We start from the raw sequence: 20682 nt of genomic DNA, 5'->3' as shown, positions 1-20682 counted from the left end.
GGGTATAATACTCACATGGATTAAAAACTGGTTGGTGGATAGGAAACAGAGAGTGGGGGTAAATGGACAATACTCGGACTGGAAAAGCGTCACGAGTGGAGTGCCACAGGGTTCGGTGCTTGGACCCGTGCTCTTCAACGACATGGAAATTGGTACTATGAGCAAAGTGATTAACTTTGCAGACGATAGGAAGTTATTCAAAGTAGTGAGGACACAGAAGGATTGCGAAGACCTGTAGTGTGACATAAACACGCTCGAGAAATGGGCTGTGACATGGCAAATGAGGTTTAACGTGGATAAGTGTAAGGTGATGCATGTCCGTAACAAAAATCTTATACATGAATACAGGATGTCCGGTGCAGTACTCGTAGAGACCCCCCAGGAAAGAGACTTGGGAGTACTGATCGATAAGTCAATGAAGCCATCCACGCAATGCGCGGCGGCTGCGAAAAGGGCGAACAGAATGCTAGGAATGATTAAGAAGGAGATCACAAACAGATCGGAGAAGGTTATCATGCCGCTGTACCGGGCCATGGTATGCCCCCACCTGGATTACTGCATCTAGCACTGGTTGCCGTACATGAAGAAGGCCACAGTACTACGCGAAAGGATCCAGAGAAGAGTGACTAAAATGGTTAAGGGGCTTGAGGAGTTGCTGTACAGTGAGAGATTAGAGAAAGCGGGCCTCTAAGAGGAGACTGAGAGGGGACACGATCAAAACTTTCAAGATAATGAAGGGAATAGACTTAGTAGATAAAGACAGGTTGTTCACCCTCCCCAAGGTAGACAGAACGAGAGGGCACTCTCTAAAGTTAAAAGGGGATAGATTCCATACAAACGTAAGGAAGTTCTTCTTCACCCAGAGAGTGGTAGAAAACTGGAAAGCTCTTCCAGAGGCTGTTATAGGGGAAAACACCCTCCAGGGATTCAAGACAAAGTTAGACAAGTTCCTGCTGAACCAGAACATACGGAGGTAAGGCTAGTCTCAGGTAGGGCACTGGTATTTGATCTAAGGGCCGCTGCGGGAGCAGACTGCTGGGCACGATGGACCACTGGTCTGACCCAGCAGCAGCAAATCTTATGTTCTTATGATAGTAACATCGTAAATAATACCAATGTGTCTAACCAGTCTATTCAGTTTTTCCTATCTACATCACTTGTCGGAGGGCATAAGCACACACAAGATACCAGCCAGAACTCACGCCACATTTATTCACTTTTCCTTCTCTTGTCCACACATAAAGTTTTATGATACTCATCTAGCTTCTGCGATAACCTGCTGTATAGACTTGGCTATGAGAGACCTGTATTTCTCTTAGGAGGTACAAAACAAGAGCATCATATACACATATTCACACTCATACCCCCACCCTCACTTAGTTACACACTCCCCATGTAGAATCCCCTTGAAAAATAATTATAAAGAATGCCCCTAGGAGGGCTATTTAGCATTGCTTCCATAATTTTTTTTGTAAGCAGAGATAGCTACAAGAACAGAATAAAGAGAATGACTCCCTTGACCGATTGTGACTGGAAAAAACCTTTTAAAATTCTGTTCATGGCTCTGAGCTGGTATGGATATCTTTCCTCACAAACATGTATTCTTTGTACAATCTCGCTTTATTCCTGGACAAGTGAGTAGTCAATCCCATCTTGCAAGATCTCTTGTAGGAAGAATCATTTACATATTTTTGATCCTTCTTACCTCAGGTCTGCCCTCTGACTTCCAGTTAACATAGTAACATAGTAGATGACGGTAGATAAAGATCTGAATGGTCCATCTAGTCTGTCCAACTTGATTCAACTATAAATTTGTTGTTGGGGTTTTTTTTTTTCTTCTCCTTAGCTATTTCTAGGCAAGTTGTCTTCCTACAAGCGAGACAGTAGGATCTACTCTTTTTTGCTCATGTTTGATTATCTCTAACTTCAGTATTTTCTTGGCTTCACGTGTTTGTGCTGCAGAGCTTCCCCGTAGGGGCAGCTCTGGCTGTGGGAAATCGTAGACTTTACTGGCAAAGTCTGCTTCCAGTGGGTTGACTGCTCCGCAGTGCTCCCACCTGGACAGACTGCATTCACAGATTGGGGCTCAGAGACCCAATCTGGGGTGAACAACACCTTGGGAGTGTTGCTCACCCCAGGTTTGTCTGCTAGTGGGTTTGAGCACAGGTTCCATGGCTCTGTGGCGGTATATCCAGGATCACGGCCGAGTGCATTCCTTCACTCGTTCACATGCACAGCGTTTCTGGGTGGTCTCCGGCCAGAGCGTTGGGCCTGAGAAGCAGTCAGAAGACTGGCAGTCCAGTTTCCAAGGCTTGTTGAGGCAGAGGATCTCCCTGACTGTTCTCCGTTTCTGCCTTGATTTCCTTTCATCTCAACATATTCTTGATCTTCTGTAATCAGGCTTTCACCCCCAACACTCCACAGAGACTGCCCTCACCAAAGTCTACAGTGACCTGTTCATGGCCAGTTGTAAGGGCCTCTACTAAATCCTCATCCTTCTTGACCTGTCTGCTGCCTTTGATACTCTTAATCACTGCTTATTCCTTGATATGCTGCCCTTTCTTGGATTCTGCAAATCTGTCCTCTACAGGTTTGCCGCCTACCTCTCCCATCGCACCTTTAGTGTATGTATTTGTGGGTCCTTTTCTGCTGCTATACCACTAGAGGTTGGCATATATCAGGGTTCTGTTTTATGAACTCTTCTTTTCTCTCTCTCTGAACCTCTTCCCTAGGTGCCATGATCTCCTCCCATGGATTAGAGCAGTGTTTTTCAACTTCTTCACGCCAAGTCCCCCTTAAGTCTAACAAATATTAACCAAGTACCCCCGCCCAGGCTCCGCCCCTGACTTGCCCAGGCTCTGTCTCTGACCACACCCCCATAATAATACTATTAAGTGTAATGCAATTTCTTTAATCCATTTTTCATATACACACAATATAATCTTACTAGTCTTTAAGCCCGTTACATTAACGGGTGCTAGAACATATGTGTGTGTGTCTGTCTTTATTTCTTTCTCTCTCTCTCCTTAGCCGCTTTTTTTCTTTCTGCCTTTCTTTTTCCTTGGCTGTCCATCACCACCCCTTGCCTGCTACCCCTGTGCATTTTCCCTTCCTTTTACCTCCCCTGTGTCCACCACCACCCCTTCACTGCTCTCCTTATGCAGCAGCAGCCCTTCTCCCTTTGTTTTACCTCCCCCCTGTCCAGCAGCACCTTTTTCCTTCTCCCCCTGTCCAACATTAGTCCTCCGTTCCTTTTCTTCAACCCCCTGTCCATCAGCATCTCTTTCGTTCTCCCCCTGTGCAACAGGTGCTAGAGTAGACGACTGTTTTTTTTTTTCCTTTCTCTCTCTGTGCTTGGATGCTGTCTGTCTGTCTGTCATTCTTTCTGTCTGTGTCTCTGTCTTGCGCCATGCCTGCCTATCTCTCTGTGGCCCCCTTCTCTTCCCCGGCATGATTGGTGTGTGCCCCCAGAACACCCTTCCCCCCAAAGCAGCCCCGTTTCCCAATGCCCCTGCCCCCTTTTGTGCCATGCCTGCCTGCTCCGTGGCCCCTTTCTGTTTCCCCCCTATGATTGCCGTCTGGCCCAGGAAACCCCTCACCCCAAAGTAGCCCCCTTTCCCTCTTCCCTTGTTGAGCCATGCCTGCCTGTTCTGTGATCCCCTGCCCATGACTGCTATGTGCCCCCAGCACACCCCTACCCCCAAAGCAGCCCCTTTCCTTTTCCCCCTGCTTGCCTGCCATGCCTGCCTGCTCCCTGTGCATCAGCATCAGCATTTCTCTCCCCCTCACCTGTTCCTTCGTAGCAGCATGGAGATAAAACGGCTCCCTTAGTTCTTTGCTGGATTTTTTTTAAGTTTAAAGATGCCTACGCGGCTCCTCTCACGATCCGGCCTGCGTCGGAAGCCTTCTCTGACACAGGCCGGGATCGTGAGAGGAGCCACGGCGGCAGTTTTAAACTTAAAAAAAAAATGCAGCGAACTAAGGGAGCCGTTTTCAAAGCCGCCGCTGCGGCTCCTCTCATGAGCTGCACTTATATTATGTCGGAAGATGAGAGAGGAGCCGCGGCGACGGCGGCAGATTTCAAATTAAAATAATTTATGCGGCCAGCCGGCTCCCTCGAAACCATCCCCCCCTTTCCCTTCCCGCGGTCCGTCTGGATGCGTTGTTCTCTCCCTCATTCTCAAACCGTCCGTGCCAGCTGAAGTGGGAGTGGGGGGGACTCAGCACCGGCTGGGCGACTCGAGCCGACGGCCCCCAGGAGCTCGAGGCCGACGGCGGACATGGCTTGCGTTGCTGAGTTTGGTGACGTACAACTCGCGCATGCGCACTAAAAAAAACCCGACAGATCAGGGAACACGTTTTTTTTAGTGCGCATGCGCGGCCTAGCATTTTATTATATTAGATTAATACACAATGGTAACCACAAAATTAAAAAACCCCACAAAGCACACTGTATGCACAGAAAATGTTAATGATCACTTATATTCAGAGTTTTTTCAAAGAGGTCAAGGCAGATGACTTTAAAATATTCAAGGTCACCTCAGTAATAACTATAGGAAAATAGACAAATATAGTGCAAAATATAGACAAGCAGATATAAATTCTCAAAACTGACACATTTCGATCACTAGCTTGAAAATAAAATCATTTTTCCTACTTTTGTTGTCTGGTGATTTCATGAGTCTCTGGTTACACTTCCTTCTAACTGTGCATCCAATATTTCTTTCTTTCTGCCTCCTGCACGCTTCCTCTCCTTCGGACCTCATTCCCTTCCCCAACCAACATCTCTCTCTGTCTCTCCAAGAGTCCAACTTTTCTTCCTCTCTCCTCCATCCCTATTGGCAACATGTCTTTCTCTCATTCCCTCTCTTGCAGTAGAGGGAATGGGGAAAGAAAGAGAGAGATAGAGAGAGATCCAGGGTGCATCTCTCCCACCCCTTCTACTGCCTCATCCAACATTTCTCCCTCTTTCATCCCCTGGATCATGTGCAGCATTTTTTACCACTTCCCACCAGCCCCATGTCCATTTCTCCTTCTATCTCCTCTCTTCAGTTCAATGCCACATCTCTCCCTCAATCACTGTGTCCAACATTCCTCCCCCTTGTATCTCTTTCAATTTGTCCCTTTGTTCCCTTTCCACCACCATATCCAACATATCTCCCTCTCATCCTTCTAGTCCCCCTGTATCTCTATCTCACTCCTCTTTCTCTCTATGCCCAATTTTTCTCTTTCTTCCTTTCCCCATGTGCACCATCTGTTTCCTTTTCACTTACACAATCATGCCCAACAATTCTTCCTTTCTATTCCCTCCCTCCTTTGTCCCAAGTTAGTGCCCCCTTCCTCCCTTCCTTCTGTGTCCCGAGTTCATGCCCCCCTTCCTGCCTTCCAGCCTTTGTCCCAAAATTGTGCCCCTACCATGTTCCAACGAGCTCCTTCCCTCACCCCTCCTTTCTCCCTTTGTCCCAGATCATGTCCCTTCTCTCCCTTACTTGCTCGAGCCACACTCGCTTCTGCCTTCAGCGGCATACTCATTGTATGGACATGCAGGGAGTGATTCAGACACTGCACATGGCTGACCCACAAGCCTTCCCTCTGACGTTAACTCTGACATCGGAGAGAAGGTTTCCAGGTCAGCTATGTGCTGCATATGAACCACTGCATTTACCTGCAACAAGTGCCGCAGAAGGAGGTAACTGGGAGATACCCCCCCTTCCCCGCTGACCTGGAAAGCTTCCCTCTGATGTCAGCTCTGTCATCAGAAGGAAGCCCTCTGGGTCGGCTTTGGTGGAGGGGGGCAGGCAAGAAGGAGGGATTCCCGCCTGTGGCTTCGGTGGGCGGGCAATACCATGCACCCCCAACAAGCGGCTCACGTACCACATGTTGATAAACACTGGATTAGAGTATTACCTATATGTTGATGACTCCCAGATCTACCTCTCTACACCTGAAATTTCACCTAAAGTCCAAGAAAAAGTCTCAGCCTGGATTGCTGCCTGGATGTCTTGCTGCAATCTAAAACTAAACATGTTGAAAACTGAGCTGTTCCTCTTTCTTAAACCCTCTGCTCCTCTCCCTCCATTCTCTATCTCTGTAAATAATACTAGTATCAATCCAGTCTGCTCTGCTCGCAACCTTGGAGTTGTCTTCGACTCTGACCTCTCATTTTCTAAGTATATCAAACAAACTGCTAAAGCTTCTATCTATATGGCATCGCCAAAATTTGCCCCTTCCTCTCTGAACACACTACCCAGACTCTTGACCACACTCTCATAACCTTACACTTAGACTACTGCAATTTACTTCTAACAGGTCTCCCTCTGAACCACTTCTCCCCCCTGCAAGTGGTGCAAAATTCAGCTGCACAATTTATCTTTTGCTAACCTCACTACACTCACCTTAGACCTCTCCTTAAATCACTTCACTAGTTCCCTATCCACCTTCTCATAGAGTCAAACTCCTATTACTAACCTACAAGTGTATTAATTCTTCAGCCCCTCAGTATCTCTCCTCTGTTATCGCTCCTTATATGCTTCTCCGAGAACTCCATTCCTGAGATAAGCTGCTTTTATCTTTACCCTTCTCCACTGCCAATTTCAGACTTAGTTCCTTTCATCTAGCTGCCCCGTATGCCTGGAATAAACTACCTGAGTTCATCCATCATGCCCCTTCTCTTACATTGTTTAAAAGCAGACTGAAAACCCACTTTTTTATTTAGCCTTTGTCACCCACCTGACCCCCAGGACTGTGTGCTGGACTAGTATGTGTGTGTGTGTGTGTGTGTGGGTGGCTGGACCGATACTGGTGTGCGCCTCAAAAGGAGGACCACCCTTCAGGGTGGTAGCAGTGGTGACTCACAGGGTTCAGGTGGTGGGGCACAATATAAATCCCTATTGGAACACAAAAGATCCCAACAGTTTTTCAATAAAGAATAAAGTTGGTTTTAATGTGCTCACTACTCAAAAACCTCCATAACTCAAAACAGTGATCAAAAGCTTGGCCCACAGATCCTTACTCTGTTAGATAAATCCTTCCAAGTTCAGTAACAACAACAACAACAAAAAACCACAGCAAAGCAGTACCCTGTTGCACACAATTCAGGAGACGGAAAACAAGTCCAAGAACCAAAATCTCCCACTTTGGGATACTTTTTCCTCCAGCAAGAAAAGAATCTGATGGACAAATGAATTCTGCAATAGTTTATTCAGTCTTTTCAGGGCTTGCAACCAGTCACACTCCACCAGGTACCCAGGCTTCAGTAAGTACCCAGGCTTCACACAGTCCTCTTCACTGGGCCCTGCACATATTCCTTTCAGTAATGTAGTAAATAAACTCAGTCTAAACTTCAGAGCTTTCGAAACTCTCACATACCCTGATAATAGCAGAGGCTCTGCTCCTCAGAGCTGCCTGAGGGAAGGAGTTGCTGAGTTGGCTTTAACCTTTTTGTGAAACAAAAGTTTTCCCACAAAAAAACAATACCCACCCAGATCACAGCACAACTCCCCCAAAGCAACTCCTGCACACCTCAGCAATTCAACTGTGACTTGAGGCCTGGCCAAACAGCCAACCTAGGCCTCACACAGAAAGGGAAAAAATAAACAAAATCTTTCTTCCCAGCAAAACTCTGCCTGAAACATATAGGTCACTAGAAAACAGTTAAACAGTCCAGGCTTCAGTCAATGTTAGAGAATGACACAGTGATTGTTACCCATGGCTAGCCGCAGGTAACCGCAGATAACCCGTGTAGCGGTGAATGGCCTTGTCCCTGCAGTAAAGTATGTGCCACGTTGCTTCCCTTCCCTCCTCTCCTAGTCAGTAGTCCTCCTCGCAATTGTGACACTTGCTCCCTTCTGCCAGCAGCAAAAAAACAAACAACCAATCCGGGCATCTCTTCCCCTCGTCGGGCCACCTTCCTCCCTTCCCCTCACCTTCGCAGGCGCTCTTCATTTTCTTAGGTGTCCGGACATAGTAACCATTCTCACAAGTCCGGCGTGACTGCCTAAGAAATATATTGAAAAATATATCTACCATAGATTAAAGACAGCCTCCTGAATAGCCAAGAATGAAATATTATAGCAGAATAGAGAGAGTGTATACTCTCAAATTGTAACCTTATTCCATTTTCATATATATCTTGACTACTACGTACTAATATATATTGAAACTCAGGAGACAGCTTAAAATTGTCTTTGTCAATAAGTAGAACCCCCGCCATTATATAACTGAAGGATAAATTTAGGCTATACGTACCAAGATGGGTGTGCAATCCTCACAAGAGAATCTTCTAGCAATCCTAGGGCTGGATCAAATAAAGGAAAGTGGAGTGGAGATCTAGAATGTCCAAGATTGTTGGTCCTGAATGCTGGAATAAACTACATATTGAGTTTAGAATTAAATCTTGTTTACTGGGGTTTCAAAAGAAGTTGATGACATTCCTTTTCTCTTCATCTTTAACCCTTGTATACATTATTATTATTTTACTTGCATTTAACTCAGTTTTTCCAAGTTATTCTTCATTTGATTTGTATTGGAAGATTAGATTGTTACCTTTGGTAATCTTTATGTTAGACCTTTTCGGAATTCATATGAAAGAGCATGTCTGCTGGCTGGAAGATACTGAGGCCTGAAAGGAGAAAAATCTGAGGCAGAAATATACAGACAATACTGAGAAACAGAGTAGGTAAAGAATGGGGCTTATGGATTCCATAAGGGACTAATAGAAATAAGATTACCAAAGGTAAGAACCTAATCTTCTATTCTGTTACGTCCCTTCTGGATTCCATACTAAAGGTGATATACCAAAGCAATTTGCAATGATTTGAGTGGGACCCCAAATGCGGTATCGGTCCAAGCTTCTGCATCCATTCTGTTAAACCTGGTAAAGGTATGAAGAAACGACCAGCTCAAATGAGGCGATGTAAGTCGAGAAATGGCCATGCGAATCCACCTAGCAATAGAGGCCTCAGACACTGGCCTGCCCCGTCTGGACTAGCTAGTCAGGACAAATAGATAGCCAGAAAGACAGAAGTCATTGGTTCTCTCCAAGTAGTGAAGCAAGACTCTCGGACATCCAGGTTCCACAAGTTCTTATCCTTTTTATTTGACCCAGTGGAACAAAAGGCAGGCAGATGAACTTCCTGATTGACATGGAATTCCGAAACTACCTTTGGAAGAAAGAAAGGAACTGTATGGAGGGAGACCCTGACCTCCATGATCCGGTGAAAAGGTTCTTTACAAGAGAGAGCTTGCAACTCCGAATATGCCTGGCTGAGACAATTGCCACAAGGAATACTGTTTTGACTGTAAGGTCCAGAAGATCAGCTCAGCCCTTTCAGACCCACATTAAGGTTCCAAGTAGGAAAGGGCTGACACAGAGATGGCCGTAGACAAAGGGCCCCCCTGAAAACTCTGATCATGGGGTGAGAAATAAGAAAACTGGAACCATATAGTGTGCTCTGAAACAGGAAAGTCCTGCCACCTGCACCTTGAGAGAAGCCTTTTCTAAACAGGCCTGCAAAAAGGCTAAGATCATTGGGAGGGGAGCAGACAACAGCTCCACCTAATCCCTGGCACACCATTGCTGGAAAGCCTTCCAAGCCTTGGTGTAAGCCACTTCTTAGACTTCAAAAGAGTGGCAGTCAGTATGTCAAAATATCCTTATTACATCAAGGCCTAGCGCTCAAGAGCCAAGCTGTAAGACCAAAGCGCTGGGGGTTCCTCCATCGGAAAAGGGCCCTGACTAAGAAGGTCTCGATGAAGAGGGAGCCTGAGCTTCTTGTCCCCCTAAAGATGGACAGAACAGAATACAGTGGCTGGTGAGGCCAGTCCAAGGCCATTAGAATCACCTGGCCCGGATGATCCGTGATCTTGACCCACCATTGGCCAAGGCAGAAATATGTAAAGAAATTCTAAAGTCAGTCAGACTGAACCAATGCATCCAGTTCTAGGCTTCCTGGCTCTGTTCTTCGATTGAAGAAGTGCTTGACTTTGGAGTTCTTGGCCAAGGCCATTGCCCATCATTGGTCTGCCCCAGCGCCTCACATTGAGACGAAACACTCAAACTAACTGAGCTCTGGAATGAATTACCACTTTCACTTAACACAGAGGATCTAGAATCAGAAAATAATAGTAAATATTGAAGAACTAAGGCCAGTACTGGGCAGACTTGCAAGGTCTGTGTCTGTATATGGTTTGTTGAGGTTGGGCTGTTTGGTCTGTTTGGTTGAGGTTGGGCTGGGGAGGGCTTCAATGGTTGGGAGGGTGTAGATGGACTGGAGTGAGCTTTAACGGAGACTTCAGTAGTTGGAACCTAAGAACAGTACCAGGCAGAGCTTTGGATTTTTGCCCAGAAATAGCTAAGAAAAAAAAATAACAACAAATTTTTTGATTGAATCAGGTTGGGCAGACTGGATGGACCATTCAGGTCTTTATCTGCCGTCATCTACTATGTTACTATGTTACTTAGAAGTCTAAGCCCCTTCATTTTATTTCGGAAAGCTCTGAAAACTTTCTTGTTTATTAAACACTTTGTAAACTAAGTCGTTCTAGATTACATTCTTCTTCTATATTTATATTCTATACTTACATTATTGTAAACCGAGTCTAGCACCTTTTTGGCTGAAGGCCCGGTCTATAAAATTAAGTTTTAATTTAGTTTAGTGTAGACCACTCTCCCAGGCCTAGGATTTGACTAAGAAAATCTGCTTGCACATTGTCCACACCAGCTACTTGTGCCATGGAGAGAGCCAGAAGATGCACTTCCACCCTTCAGAACAGTTTCCGAGTCTCCTGACTTCTGGTGCCTCCCTGTTAATTCACATATGCTACTGCCTTTCCTTCTAGGGTGTTTTGGAGAGTTCAGAGAGCCAAACCTATGGTTCCAGACGATTTTATCAACCAACCCTTCTGACAAAGAGTCCATTGGCTTTGAATGGAGCGATCCCCACAATGAATCCTCCAGCCCGAGAGGCTGACATTGGTCGTAAGCATAACCCACTTTGAGATCCTGAGAAACATAGAAACATGATGCTAGATAAAGGCCAAATGGCTCATCTAGTCTGCCTATGCACAGTAACCATTATTTCTTTCTCTGAGAGATCCCACGTGCCTATCCCAGGCCCTCATGAATTCAGACACAGTCTTTGTTTCCGCCACCTCTTCTGAGAGACTGTTCCATGCATCTACCACCCTTTCCGTAAAAAAGTATTTCCTCAGATTACTCCAGAGCCTATCATCTCTTAACTTCATCCAATGCTCTCTCATTGCAAAGTTTCCTTTCAAACGAAAGAGACTCGACTCATGCACATTTATATTATGTAGCTATTTAAACGATGATCATATCTCCCATCTCCCGCCTTTCCTCCAAAGTATACAGATTGAGATCTTTAAGTTTGTCCCCATACGCCTTATCATGAAGACCACACACCATTTTAGTAGCCGTCCTCTGGACCGACTCCATCCTTTTTATATTTTTTTGAAGGTGCGGCCTCCAGAACTGTACACAATTTTCTAAATGAGGTCTCACCAGAGTCTTATACAGAGACATAAATATCTCCTTTTTTCTACTGGCCATACCTCTCCCTATGCAACCTAGCATCCTTCTAGCTTTTACCGTCACCTTTTCATCCTGTTTGGCCACCTTAAGATCATCACATACAATCACACCCAAGTCCCGCTCTTCCGTCGTGCACATAAGTTCTTCACCCCCTAAACTGTACCGTTCCCTCTGGTTTTTGCAGCCCAAATACATGACCTTGCATTTCTTAGCATTAAATTTTAGCTGCCAAATTGCAGACCATTCTTCAAACTTCGTCAGATCTTTCTTCATGTTATTCATACCATCCGGTGTGTCTACTCTATTGCAGATTTTGTTGTTATCCGCAAAGAGGCAAATCTTACCCGACAACCCTTCAGCAATATCATTTATAAAAATGCTTAAAAGAACAGGCCCAAGAACAGAATCTTGAGGCACATCACTGGTAACATCTCTTTCCTCAGAGCAATCTCCATTGACCACTGCCTTCTGTCTCCTTCCACTCAACCAGTTCCTGACCCAGCCCGTCACTTTGGGACCCATTCCAAGGGCACTCAGTTTATTTATTAGACGTCTGTGTGGAACACTGTCAAAGGCTTTGCTAAAATCTAAATACACCACATCTAGCACACATCCTCTATCCAATTCACTGGTCACCCAGTCAATGAAATTGATCAGATTTGTCTGACAAGACCTACCTTTAGTGAATCCATATTGCCTCCAGTCCTGTAATCCACAGACTCCTGAATCGACCAATGCAGGCTGTTCCATGCTGGTTCCGTCCATGGGAGGGGCATCTGAAGAGGGTGATGCTGCGGGGAACACTGGGATAAAAAAGACTGCTGCAGCGGTCGCATATGTGCTCAGGCCCGGGCACCATCTCCAGGGAGACCTGAACCTGAAGATGCTGCCAAGTAGTAGGACTCGGGATTGCCAAGAGATCTAGGATTTGTTTCTGGAAGTTCTTTCGGCATGGCTCGGAAAAAAAAAACACATCCTTGGAGAGTGTCAAACCGAATAATCCAATGTGTGAGAAGGAGTTAGCTGGCTCTTCGTAAAGTTGATAATCCAGCCCAAATGTTGCAAGAGAAACACCACAGTCTCCACCTCCTGCTCGCACTGCAAGCAAAATGGTGCCCTGATCAACCAATCGTCCATATATGGATGAATTTGGACCCCCATTCTGTGGAGATGTACTGCTACCACCACTATCACATTGGTGAAGGTGTGGAGGGCTGTCGCCAACCCGAAAGGCAGGGCTGTAAACTGGAAATGCTGCTAAAGAACATCAATTCTCAGGTACTTCCAATGTCCCAGGAAGATAGGAATATGCTATTAAATCCAGCAGAGCCAGGAATTCTCCCAGAGCCATCGCTATGATAACATCTGTTTTCATTATAGTCTTGCTATGACTCATAATATATATGTTGCTAACCTTATTAATCTTATGTAAACTTCAATGATTCCCATTTAACATTTGTGGGGTATAAGAAACAATATGGTATGGTATGAACACACTGTTTTGATGTGAAAGTGCGGAATCCACAGAAAGGCATTGGCCAACTTGAGATCCAGGATGGGTCTCCAGTCTTCTGTGTCTTTCTTCGGCTTGATGAAGGAGTATCTGCTGGAACCTGAATCACTTTCAGGAACTGGTTGTACAGCTAGAATGTTCAAAAGATGCTACACAGTCACTTGGACCTTTAGCGCTTTCTCTGGTCTTCCCGCAGGAGTCCAAAAACAAATCTGGAGGGAGGCAAAAGAAGTCTATCTTGTGTCCCATATGATGTCTAGTACCCATTGGTCTGAAGAGATCTATTCCCACTCCTGGAGGAACCCTGCTAACCAGCCTCCAATAAGAGGAGGCACGGCAGAGGTTCTGGCATCATTGAGACTTGTGCAAGAACCCGAATCCTGTCGGCATCTAGGGCTGTTATAAAGTTGCCTGTCTGTAGCTCTGGGAATATGTTTGGCCAGACAAGCCTGAGGAATTCTGGCAAAACCTGCGAAAGGGATAAAAATTACAGCAACCCCCTCCAGGGACCCAACAGGGCCTGTTATCTGAGAGAGATTTGGGACGGTGCTCCGCAACACTGGCCATAAGGTCATCTAACACATTTCCAGAAAGCATTTGACCCTTAAAAGGGAGTCTGCTTAGAGGCTGAGTCACCAGCCCAGTGGCGAATCCAGAGTGTTCTGTGAGCCGAGACAGCAAAAGCTGAAACCTTGCCGAGGACCCTAATGAGGTCTTATAAGGCATCAGTGACATAATCTACCCCCTCAAGCACCAGCTGGGGACAGGCATCATCTTCCGTGAAAGGATCGTGATGTAACCTCGATCTGCAAAGGAGGCAGCAGCTGCATCCTTAATACCTGAAGAAGCCACTTGAAAAAGCTTCTTTAAGACTAAGTCCACCTGGTGGTCTTGAGAGTCTTTCAGCATTACTTCACTCGGAAGAGTAGTACGCTGAGCCACCTTCGGCTGCTCAAAATGCTGCTGAAAATCTGGCGCCATAGGATAAAGCTTAAAGGAACTTTCAGAAATCTCCCACTGCTCAGAAACCAGAGCCAAGAGATCTGGATGTGAGGGGAAAAAGGACATCAGAGTATTAGTATGACTCATGACGGTTCATTGAAATGTGGAGGGCTAAGCCTCCAAGTTCAGTTTCTTTATAGTGTCTGCTATAAAACGGTGAACAGAGACTGACTTAAACAGCCTGTGGACAGCAGGGTCATCACCCCCATCAGGACTCTCTGAGACCACTTGGCTAACAGTTCCGCAAAGAGTATTGATGTCATCCAGAGTGGACACAGTAACCAGAGTATCAGCATGCCAGTTTAGGTAGTCCTGATCTGGAAGGACAAGGGCATGGGAGTCCTGAACAGGGACCTCTGAAAATGAAGGCCCTGGCATAGATGTGGTGCACCCATCGGCTGCGCCGCATGGGTTTTGTCTATAAGAAATGCTCTCCACATGAGCTGAACAAATTCTAGGGAAAAACCACATCTCTGGGAATGCATTGACTCTCTGTGAGTCCAAGACAATAACTGCGAGAGGTCCCCTGACTCTACACATCTGCTCTTTGCGTCACCACCAGAAACGGGCAATGGACGAGATTTTCTGCCCATTTCCTAGACCCATAGAGTCTCCCCATGGAGGACCCGTAGGAGGTGAGGCCCAATACTCTCGCCCCCTCTCCTCACGTGCCATGGCTCTCAATACATAGACGTTCCTACTCCGGCAAAGTTTCACAACCCACACATGAATTCAAATCTATAGAGGTGGTGGAGTCCATCCCTGGCAACTTTTATCGAAATTGAGGGGTTGTGAGGAACTGTGTTCTATCTCAGACAGAGAACCCTTCCAAAGGGGTCTCAAGGCACCAAAGCCACTAAAAAGTGACATACTTTAGCAAAAAAAATAAAAAAGCAGAGCAGATCACTTGCAGAAATGAAAAACTACAGGGGGCTTTGTGTTCCTCTGTTAAGTGGGAGGAGCAGTATTGTGGATTCCTGCAAGACCCGGTTCACGGGTAGAGGTGAAACATCTTTAGTATGGATTCTGGAAGGGACATAACAGAACATCTTTTATATTATGTAAATAATTTTGAATGATAATCAGGAAAATGGTATATAAAAGCTAACATGTAGAATTTATGGCTGATTAATGCTAGCATTATAAATATTTACATACTAACCCCACTCAATTCTATATATGGCATGCAAATTTGACCACATGCCAAATTTTTGCATGCAATTTAATTGAATGATGAACCAATTAATGCCAATACTTGGGCGCCAACAATTATTGGCACTTATTAGCAATAATTTAAATTTACACACACATCATCCTAGTTGGTATTCTATAAAATTGCACGCATAAAGTTTTAAGCATGGAACCAAAAAGTGGATGAGATTGTGGAAGAGGCAAGAGCAGGTCAGGGGCATTTCTAGAATTGGTGCACAGTCTTATAGAATATGGCAGATCCATGCCTAATTTAGGTGCAAGGATTTACACCAGGTTTCAGTTGGTGTAAATCCTCGTGCCCAAAATTGGGTGCTAAGCACTATTCTATAACTTGTTGACTGAAACAGTTGATAATAGCAAATGCCTTTATTTCATGGTCAGGTTTATCAGTCTGAAGAATTTCTTCTATTCTGTGTCTAGGTGAATTGCTTTTTGTTTTGTGCTGATTTGCATTTCATGTATACTTGGCTATAATCTATAAATTAGACTGTAAAAGTCATGTAAACAAGGAATTTATTTACAAAGAGAAAAAATTATAATCTAAAATAACTGTTAGCATGTTTTTATAACATATATTGAACTTGGGCTTTTTGAATGACTTTAACTGCACTAAAAATGATTCACTGATATTTATTTTAGCTGCTGTTGCTATAACTATCTAAATTAAACTAGCATTACTGCAGTGAAGTAAAAGGCATATAATCACTGCTTGCTAACACAGAAAGATTCTTTAATTTGGGCAGAACTACTACAATCATCTCTTTTTTTTTTAACTATAGTTTACAAGCATTGAACAACTTTTAACCCAAGCTATCAAGCATTATATAATCACTGTGCATGGAAATTTAATTTTCTACAATACCAATGATGCAAGGTTTCCATGCAGATGACTAGACGCAGTAGGGATATCTCATCCTAACAAGCATATTGTCATAGGCACCTTCAGAGCGATGGGCTCTGAGTTACCTGTGACAGGAATTTAGCTCCTGTGGGCCACTGTGAACTGCACAGGGATTTTTGGGAGACCAGAGAGATAACACTGCACAATCAGAGACTTTTCAAAAAGTTTATTCATGAGAAACAAAAACCGAAATGTTCAGCTTGGTTACAACAAAAGCAGTTTGTGCAACAAGAAAAAACAAGATTCAAACAGTGTCAGAATGCTTCACAACATGAGTGCCTCAGCAGGCACAGAAAAGGAAAAAAAACCCCTTTAAACAGTCTTTCAGGATTGTTGGTACTTGTGCTCTCCTGTAGAACTTCACTTTCCACCACTTAAGCTTTACTAGTCATACTCCTTTCCCAGTAGGGGTGAGCTTATTTCAGTCCTGGCTTCCATCAGCGGTTGAGTTTTCCCCTTCGTGGGCTAAGCAGTGCTGAGCAAACAAACAGGTGATTAGAAAGCTTCTGCTTCTGGTCCGATCCTTGACCCCAAAATATCCACAAGGGAGAAAATCCAGAGAAAACAAAAAAAAAAAACTCTGTGGAGTGACGATGTTCCTAAATGGACTTTATTTGAAAGTGTCAAAGTTCCAAAGGTATACTGAAATCATCCACATAAAATAATTCCATCCACATAAAAGTAAATAATTCACATAAGAGCCTTAAAGGACCTAGACCGCTAGGGATACAGGACACAACACGGTCTGCGTCATTCCACAGAGTTGGTTTTTTTTTTTTTGTTTTCTCTGGTCTGGTCCTCACAGCAAGTAGAGAGAGAGAAAAAAAACAATCTTTTAAAGTCACATTAAAAAAACATGAAAACAAACACACTCCTTTGAGGAATTACCAGCAGCAGGGAAAAAGAAAAAGGTAAGTTTGTTACAGGCTTCTGGTCTTTTTGTGGAAAAAAAAGACTTCATAAATCTACAAGGCATTAAAACTTACTTGACTTAGTGTTCCAACACACTTCCATTGATTGCTCTGCTGATTCCAGTTGTTCATATGGCGCAGTTCCCAAGGCCTGGTCCTATTGGCTCTGGGGTTGTGGCAGTCCCTCATCAGCCTCTACCAATTCCATGTTCTCTGCCCCCTCCTGCCTATTTAGAACCTTCAGCCCTGAGCGCTGTCTGTGCTTCAAGTGTCATAAGTCGTATATATGGCCTTGATAGCTACTACATCAATCAAACACGGATCAATGACCACCACCATTTTTTTTTTTTTTAAACTCTTATAGGTGTCTTCTTTGGGCTTCAGACATGCCAATCGGTCACCACATTATCCGTGGTTCCCCACTTTTTGGCTATAGCTTCTTCACTAGCCCACTTAGTAGTTTTCTCTTTTTTAACTATTTTATTTATTTAAAGTGCTAAAAGTGCTTAGTCTTAGTCTTAATAACTTAGTAATTAGTAATAGTCTTAATAATTTAGTAATTAAAAACTTATCTTAAATATTTGACTTTTTTCTTTAATGTTCTTATCACATCGGGAAGGGGAACTGTCACATCGACATGTTTCGCCGCTAGGCTGCTTCAAGAAAAGCCCCCTATAAAAACAGGAAAACCATAGTCATAGTACACCCTTCAATCTTCTAGTTCTAAGTCACAAATTCTAAGGGTAATAGCGTCTAAAAATAATCTTTTATAAAACGCTTACCCCTCTCAAAACTCATCTGCACCATCCCGATCCATATATCTCTATTATGATAAGATGGCCGCGGTGTCTTTTTTGCCTCTATAAGTACCTCCCCTGGTCTGACGTCACTATTGAATTTTAGCGAATCAAGAGCTTACACTAAAGAACCCCATTCAATTTCTTGATTTAAACCTCTAGGTGTCACTGTGTCTAATGTATAAATCCATTTTTTTTCAAGCATATTCAATTTCTGTTTATAGTACTTATAGAGGCAAAAAAGACACCACGGCCATCTTATCATAATAGAGATATATGGATTGGGATGGTGCAGATGAGTTTTGAGAGGGGTAAGCGTTTTATAAAAGATTATTTTTAGATGCTATTACCCTTAGAATTTGTGACTTAGAACTAGAAAATTGAAGGGTGTACTATGACTATGGTTTTCCTGTTTTTATAGGGAACTTTTCTTGAAGCAGCCTAGCGGCGAAACATGTCGATGTGACAGGTCCCTTTCCCGATGTGATAAGAACATTAAAGGAAAAAATAAAAAAGTCAAATATTTAAGATAAGTTTTTAATTACTAAATTATTAAGACTATTACTAATTACTAAGTTATTAAGACTAAGACTAAGCACTTTTAGCACTTTAAATAAATAAAATAGTTAAAAAAGAGAAAACTACTAAGTGGGCTAGTGAAGAAGCCATAGCCAAAAAGTGGGGAACCACGGATAATGTGGTGACCGATTGGCATGTCTGAAGCCCAAAGAAGACACCTATAAGAGTTTAAAAAAAAAAAAAATGGTGGTGGTCATTGATCCGTTTTTGATTGATGTTCAAGTATCATAAGAACATAAAAATTGCCGCTGCTGGGTCAGACCAGTGGTCCATCATGCCAAGCAGTCCGCTCATGCGCCCTGAGTCTAGCCCTACCTGCGTACATTCCGGTTCAGCAGGACCTTGTCAAACTTGGTCTTGGAGGGTGTTTTCCCCTATGACAGACTCCGGAAGAGCGTTTCAGTTTTCTACAACTCTCTGGGTGGAGAAGAACGTCCTTACATTTATACGGAATCTATCCCCTTTTAACTTTAGAGAGTGCCCTCTCGTTCTCTTTGCCTTGGAGAGGGTGAACAACCTGTCTTTATATACTATCTTGAAAGTTTTGATCATGTCCCCTCTCGGTCTCCTCTTTTCAAGAGAGAAGAGGCCCACTTTCTCTAATCTCTCACTGTACAGCAACTCCTCCAGCCCCTTAACCATTTTAGTCACTCTTCTCTGGACCTTTTCAAGTAGTACTGCGTCCTTCTTCATGTACGGTGACCAGTACTGGACGCAGTATTCCAGGTGAGGGCACACCATGGCCTGATACAGTGGCATGATAACCTTCTCCGATCTGTTCGTGATCTCCTTCTTTATCATTCCTAGCATTCTGTTCACCCTTTTTGCTGCCGCCACACATTGCATGGACGGCTTCAACAACTTGTTGATGAGAACTCCCAAGTCTCTTTCCTGGGAGGTCTTTCCAAGTACCGCCCCGGACATCCTGTATTCATGCATGAGATTTTTGTTACCGACAAGCATCACTTTACACTTATCCACGTTGAACCTCATCTGCCATGTCGATGCCCATTCCTTGAGCCTGATTATGTCACGTTGCAGATCTTCGCAATCCCCCTGCGACTTCACTACTCTGAACAACTTTGTATCGTCCGCAAATTTAATCACCTCACTCGTCGTATCTATGTCCAGATCATTTATAAAGATGTTGAAGAGCACGGATCCAAGCACCGAGCCCTGCGGCACCTCACTGGTGACGCTCTTGCAGTCTGAGTATTGTCCATTTACCCCCATTCTCTATTTCCTATGCTCCAGCCAGTTTTTAATCCACGTGAGTATTTCACCCTCGATTCCATGGCTCGCAATTTTCCGAAGTAGTCATTCATGCAGAACCTTGTCGAACGCCTTCTGAAAATCCAGATATACATTGTTGACCGGGTCGCCCTTGTCTATCTGCCTGTTTACTCCCTCGAAGAAGTACAGCAAGTTTGTCAAACAAGAGCTGCCTTTACTGAAACCGTGCTAGCTGATCCTCATCAGACTGTGTCCGTCAAGGTGATCAATAAAGCGGTCCTTTATCAGCGCCTCCACCATCTTTCCCGGTACTGAGGTCAGACTCATCTGTCTGTAGTTTCCTGGGTTTCCCCTCGAACCTTTTTTGAAGATTGGTGTAACATTCGCCACCTTCCAGTCCTCCGTAATCTTTCCCGATTTGATTGACAGATTGGCTATTAGCTGAAGCAGTTCAGCTATAGTCCCTTTCAGTTCCTTGATGACCCTCAGATGGATACCGTTCGGCAGGCAATCCTTTCCTTCTCCTTCCCCTCAAACTGCTCAGCCTTCCTTTGTAAAAAGGCACAGCCACGCCCCAAACCTTCAGGTGTTGCAGGTGCTCTAGTTGTCTGTTTCCCTCCCCCTCTGTAATTGCAGGGAATAGCTCTGAGTGACGTGTGCTAGGAAGTGTAGGCTGCTCACCACTCAAACTCCCTCTAGAGGAATCAGCGGGAATATCCTCAAACCTGTCTGCATGAGGTTTAAACTGTGCTATAATTTGCCTCTCTTGATCCAGTGTGTGCACTACTTTGGGGAGATCTCTAGCAGACATAGGTTGCACATCACAATATCCATGTGTATATTTAATTAAAATGTAACAAAATAAGAAGGGTGAGGTTCTGCACAGGAGTACACACAAAACCAAACATCAAAAATCCCAAAAAGGGAAAGAAAATAAAAACATGGTTAAAAGCAATTTATTTTGATCCTTATTTTAGGAGCAT

At 44.2% G+C, this 20682-nt stretch overlaps 1 protein-coding gene across 4 annotated transcripts in view; it reads left to right on the top strand.

Annotated features, from left to right (window-relative positions):
- Window positions 1-20682, top strand: part of MTRR (5-methyltetrahydrofolate-homocysteine methyltransferase reductase) — a 221547-nt gene that overhangs the window by 166236 nt on the left and 34629 nt on the right. The gene's annotated exons all lie outside the window — the stretch shown is intronic.

This window comes from Geotrypetes seraphini, chromosome 2, assembly GCF_902459505.1.
Source record: "Geotrypetes seraphini chromosome 2, aGeoSer1.1, whole genome shotgun sequence".
Classification (NCBI taxonomy): domain Eukaryota; kingdom Metazoa; phylum Chordata; class Amphibia; order Gymnophiona; family Dermophiidae; genus Geotrypetes; species Geotrypetes seraphini.
This window is presented reverse-complemented; position numbering and strand designations above follow the sequence as displayed.